Source organism: Nipponia nippon, unplaced genomic scaffold, assembly GCF_047370975.1.
Source record: "Nipponia nippon isolate SJK-2023a ecotype South Korea unplaced genomic scaffold, ASM4737097v1 scaffold_27, whole genome shotgun sequence".
Classification (NCBI taxonomy): Eukaryota; Metazoa; Chordata; class Aves; order Pelecaniformes; family Threskiornithidae; genus Nipponia; species Nipponia nippon.
The window spans coordinates 2,000,301-2,006,300 of NW_028262344.1; the positions used below are offsets into that span (position 1 = coordinate 2,000,301).

At 38.8% G+C, this 6,000-nt stretch overlaps 1 long non-coding RNA gene across 1 annotated transcript in view; it reads left to right on the top strand.

The window, feature by feature from the left end:
* Positions 1-4,516, top strand: part of LOC148055026 (uncharacterized) — a 48,006-nt gene extending 43,490 nt beyond the window's left edge. Inside the window, exons 3-4 of the long non-coding RNA XR_015705960.1 lie at positions 1,368-1,516; positions 1,921-4,516. This is a non-coding gene — a long non-coding RNA (uncharacterized LOC148055026). The remainder of the gene's footprint in view (positions 1-1,367; positions 1,517-1,920) is intronic.
* The last annotated feature ends 1,484 nt before the right edge of the window (positions 4,517-6,000 follow it).

Below are 6,000 nucleotides of genomic sequence, written 5' to 3' on the forward strand. Positions count from 1 at the left end.
TGATTGTGCACAGCTCCACTGTAAATCTTTTCAGACTACAATGAGGTCACTCTGAAATCAACTCCAATTGAATAATCAACTTCTAAATAAAACTGCTTCAAACTGGTGGCTGTTTAAAAATAGAGAATGGTTTCTTTATGAACTGTAACTCTCAAGTTTCTAATAGAAAGGTAAAATGCTTGCTTTCGTTAACTTACTGAACTGTGTGTGGTTGTAATGACACCCTTAGATAATAACGGATGTCTCATTCCTGGTATATTATTTCTTCTTGCACACATCGTTATTACTACTTACTGATAACAGGGTCTGCATTTTTGATGGACAAATGTTGTCTGTGTCCTTTTAAATTCTGAGTAATCTGCTTTTGGAATTATTTCAGTCACTATTTAAACTTCTGCTGATAAAAGCTTTATTGTCATAGTGCCAGTTCCTTTCAACAGTTTTATTTCTGTTAGAAAAAGGACCACCTATTTATTATGCACACAGGGCAGACGGAAAAGGAATCCTATGAAGGGAGAGGTTTTATATAAATTTGGCTTCCCAAATCTGATTTTTGCTTTGGTAGGGAAGGGGCTTATTTGTGTGTATGCCATATGTATTCATTATAAAACACCATGTTGTTTTGAAAATATATCCATTGATTAAATGAATATGGTTTAAATCATAATGGTTGGATTAAATCAACAATGCTTTGGATTTCCAGCTCTCTTGCCCTGAGCAAGTAATAAAGGTCTGAGGAGAAGCATGGCTAGCCAGTAGAATTTTTTAATGCTGTTGATGCCATCACTAATGCAATGGTCTTTTCCGATATTTTGTGGAACTTGAATGTGATAATGTCAAAATAACCTGGCTAAAGAGCAAAGCTTCACCTCACCTTCAAAGCACTTTGGCTCTTCTATTAATGCACTCTGATTCATCATTACACTTGTCATATGGAACTCTGCAATAAACTCAGTATAAATGACTTGCAGTGATGTATGTAATTTTGAGAAGAAACCCTAGGCCACATCAATTGATGTAAATAAGCAAAGCTTCACTGATTTCATGGAAGCCTGCAGATTTATAGTAGCTGAGGATCTGGCCCTGTGGTCTAACTTAACTTAGCTACAAGGGAGCTGCTTAAAATTTCCATTCTGATGTTAGTAGAAAATGTAAATATACAAAAATAGAGGTCCATGTGGCTTTTATTTTCTGGACAGAACATTTCAAACAAATATAGAAAAGATGTACATTCTCTGCGCTTTCCAAACAGCCTTGGTTATTGGTGTGCATTTCACTGGCTACTCAAAAGCGTTCAATATAATGCCCAACATGAATATCCTTATGTGGTTCTGGGAATTCAGAGCATCTCACTTTATTCATTGCAGCTCTCTACTGTCAGCAGCAGATTGGTTCAAAGAACTACAGGAAAAAGTAAATGGCTTTTGCTAAATAAGCCAACAGATGGAAAACAACCGGCATATGTTTATGGCAAGGACAGTGCTGGGACAGAAGACAGCAGAAGACAACTGGAAAGGTAAGCGTACAAGTTCCTAGGTTCCTAGGTATTGCATTTAGCTCGTTGAGAAGGGGCTGCTTAATCCTTGAAGTTTTCAGTGTATGTTGAGATCGCTCTGCTTTATTTAGGGTATGCTGATGTGTAAGTGTCATGCCAAAACTTAACAGACAAACTGCACGCTTACTGAAACAGCCCGTTTAGCATTACGATATTAGAGCTCTGTTACTGTTCACATAGTCCATTTGCCTTGGGAAATCAGATGTCTTCAGGGTGTTCAGGCATCTAGGTACTCTAACCCTGAAATATTTAACACTGAGGCAGAGGTAAGTTTATTAATAAACTGATATTTTCTTCTATCTGATTTCCTTTAATATGTTAATTAGTGAAGACAACAGGCTCTGAATTAACGTTTTTACCAACAGTTATTTTAAGCATTTTACTTTCTTGGGAAAAACAGTCAGCTGATGAGTCCAGCTTTGATGGAAGACTAATGAAAAGAATAATCCATTGGGACAAAAACACCCTGGGACTGCATGGAATGCAAAGCTGGTTTATGACATGCAGAAAAAATATTCTCAATTGATTTATCCTCGTCATTTCAGCATTTCTGCCTAGAAAGGTGTTACATCTCTTTAGAGTTAAATCAATACCTCAAGTTATGCAAACTATGGACTCCAAATGAATTACGCATCTCTAAAAAGAGGCTCGTGGTCTAGAAGCATTGGAGTAATAACATTTGGCCATGTATTTTGAATTCTGCTTGGTTTATCTGTAGCTTTAGCGATGCTAATAGAAATGTAAGTGGTGAAATACTGGACCTGTTTTCAAAAGCAAACAGTGTATTTTCCAGTCTGTTGTAGTCATGTGTCCTTTAAAGTATGTGTCAAATTTCTCTCGACTTAAAAGGGTGCTGGATACCTATGTACCATACATAATCTAATCGATGTTTGCCAACAAATTTTTTTACAAGATACTTGAGCATCCTTTATCAGTGGCTGCAATGAGATGGGTTTCCAGTCACCACTGTAATGACCCGCTGCAAAGGTTGAAAGCCAGAACTGAACTGGTTAGATAGGTAGATGTTTTTGAAAAGGCTTGTTAAATATCCTGGGTTTACCTAACATGTTGCAGTCATTGCAGCAAGTTTTCACTGGCTGCATGATAGAATCACCTTACTTAGTGTCTGTATTTTAATGCACTGTAACAATGATTTCATACACTAATTGCATGTCTGAATTTGCTTCTTATCGTGCTCTGATTTTGTATTTTGTGGAAAGGTACCTAGAAGTGGACTATCTCTTTTTCAATGCTCTTCACTATAGTGTATGTTTTTTATATGCTTGTTGTTCATCTGTTTAAAACAAACAGCCCCAGTGTGCTTGATCTTTGTAACATAAGCAGCTGTGGCTTAGTAACTCTGTAGTCTTCTAATACCCTTGCAGCCAGGTGAATGCTATTGTCTTTGTCAGTTTGGTTGCATAATTAATAACCTTGTAGAGCAAATGCAGCATTCAGCAGTGGAATCATCAGTATGATTTTAATACAAAGGGCTTTGCTAGTAGGCAGCCAGTGTTTAATGGGCTTAAACAAAATCATAACAAATGACTCCTGCTTTGTATAGGCCGAAATGTCACTACCATCCTGAGATAGTGATGCTTGACCTACTTACATCTTTATCTGCAATGTGCCATGTCCATGTCTCTTCCTGTACCACTTCATTTGTAGCCTTGCTTGCTCCATCAAGCCTCTAACATACGCTGCAGTCACTTGCTGTCAGAAGCATTCACCCTTTCTTCCATCACTGCTCAGGAAGCCCATATCAATAAGATATTGTTGTTACATAGCTGTCATTTCTGCCCTCCAACAAATCTTGTCGCTGCAGAGAGTCTGGAGGTTGCAGATGCCTAATAATGTTCTTCCCTGCTCTGTCAATTGATTTCAAGGCTGCGTACCCTTGTCAGACTGAATGCACAGTGCAAGATGCAGGGAGCCTGCCTGTGATAAGGTTTTGTAGAAATCCTGGCAGTTCCACATCACACTGATTTCCAGACCAGATGTTCATCATCTTCCTCGCTCCTCTGCCTAGTATTAACTTCTCACAGCTCTGCTCCTAGGCAGGCTGAAAGGCAGTCGAAGTCCTCTGTCCATTCTCCACTGAAACCTTACTATGTTTGGAGTGTAAAGCCTATGTGAAGCTATACCCAACGAGCACCCTCCGTGCAAAGGCCTTTGTACAGGGCGAGATGTCTACTGTAGACCTATGCATCAGGTTCAGCAGTCATTCACCCTCACCAAAACCAAGTTAATAGCCAAAAAGAGCTTCAGATAGAGACATTAAACATCTCCAGAAGTGGGGTGAGACCCTGGGTTGTCTGTATCTACCTCTGGCGGGTTGGAAATTTTTGTGGTGGTAAAGTTCTATTGTGGTTATATTATCCCAGATGTGTTAAAATGGAAAAATGTCTTGCAGATTATCCTATGAAAAGGAAAATGCCGTCCTACCCTGCTCTAATAAAATTCTACTTCTGAACTTTAAATTTGCATGGAATTTGGGGAATAGAAACATGTATTTTGCTATAGGAGCCTCTTTGCTTGTTCTGGAGTTAGAAGTTCTTATTTCTCTGTGTGTGTCAGTGACCTGATGGGAATTTTAAAGGAACTTCTGTTTGCCACTGAAGAGTTACGTTAGTTCTTAAGTTGTGCCTATACTGCAATCTAGTGTCAGACTGCAGCTTAGTAGAAATAGCCAATTGGATTACTCTATAGAAAAAGCTGTGTAGACTTCAGATACCTGAAAAAGGTAAACTGTCAGTCCTGTCAGCAAGAACTTGCAGATTGCAGCCTGTCTGGTAGTTTAATGTATTCTCAGAAAAACACTGGATAGCACAGATCGTCTGCTCATCTCAGAACATCAGAAAATAATAAAATTGAAATATCTGATTAAGGTGCTGTGTAACCCTGTACTGGGAAGTGCTTGATAACTTCTAGACAAACCCAGCAAAGGGCTGGATACAGACAAAAGGCAGCAATTTTGATTCTGGTAAGAGGTGCAGCCTCTAAGGCTTAAATGTAATTACATTTCTACTAATGTCATGTTTCTACCTGGTGTGCTCTTCTGACTGGGTACTGGTTCCCTGAAGTGGCTTAGTTCTCTGGCCAAGTTAAGTGTGAAGCTGGTATAAAATGACTGCAGCAGGCGACAGCAATAACAGGGTGGGTGGTGTGGGGCCTGTACAAAAGAAAGAGAACAGGCCTCCAGCTCTATGGATTTGGTATTGATAAGGAAAGGCATGTTTTGTCTGTGTAATAGATGGCATGCTGTGAGGGGCAGGAAAGCTATAGGTAAATGTTAGTACTGAATACTTGTGAAGAAGTTGAGGGGAGGTTTTGTTGTCTCCAGGACTGGTTAATATGTAATTTGAGTCCAATCCGCTGCCTAGGACTTCGGTCAACTTGGCTGCGTATGTGTACAATACCTATGTATTATACGCATGCACATATACGCTCTTTGGTAGCTTCCATTTGGGGTTATTAATGTTATCGTCTCTCACGGGCTCTTCTGAACTTGGCCAGTATGTTATATCACAAGGCATATTAATCTAGGGTATGGAAATGAGGGGAAGAGCTGATAAATCAAGATATGATAAGTGTAAATGCATTTCTAATGAACACAGATTGTGTAAAATAATGGCAGTATCACTAAGACTGGGAGATCTCTAATTAAAAAGACATAAAGAAGAAGAAAAAGGGAAGATGATCTCTTTACTTGGTTGTTAATTACATGCAGTGTCTCACTGAAAGTAATGCGACATTATTCTGAGGAAGTGCAAGAATCGCCGCCTTTCACCACACACCTACTTTCTCTTTTCTCAGTCTTTTTGTCTTTGCTCTTTCAAAATGGCAATAGTTGAACACTTAAATGAATGTCTAGAGCTTCTGGGAGCCATTTTCTGTTCTAAACTTGACCTGTTATTCTGCCTCCTTTTTGATACTTGTTGGCCAAAGTGCCTGAAGATGTCATTTGGAATATGCTTCATGGGGAAGGAAAAAATATTAATAACAGTAATAATTGTTTTGTTCCTACTCATAATGCAAGTACATGTTCCTGAATTGAGCAGGAGAACAAGCACAGAAGCCTTAAGATTCAGGGCTTCTGAGCTTGCTTTAGTCATGACAGCAATTTGATGGAAACTGAGGCAAAGTAATTCGGCAAATCTGAGACAGGAATATTAAGACTTATGTATCGGGGAAATAAAAAGCTTTGAGATCTTGATTAAGAAGTGTTGAAGCAAAGCATCTATATTTCCCAAAATTAAGGGGAATTTCGGGCAGGCCAACATGATTCCAAACTGAATTTATCATTTCTCCTAATGACGTAAATATTCCAGTGACGACTTCAAGGTATTGGGCAACTCATTTGAGAGAATTTTCATTCATCATATTGACAGTGATGCTAATCAAATTGACTATCCTTAACAAAAAATGCTGCTTCATTTGAACTA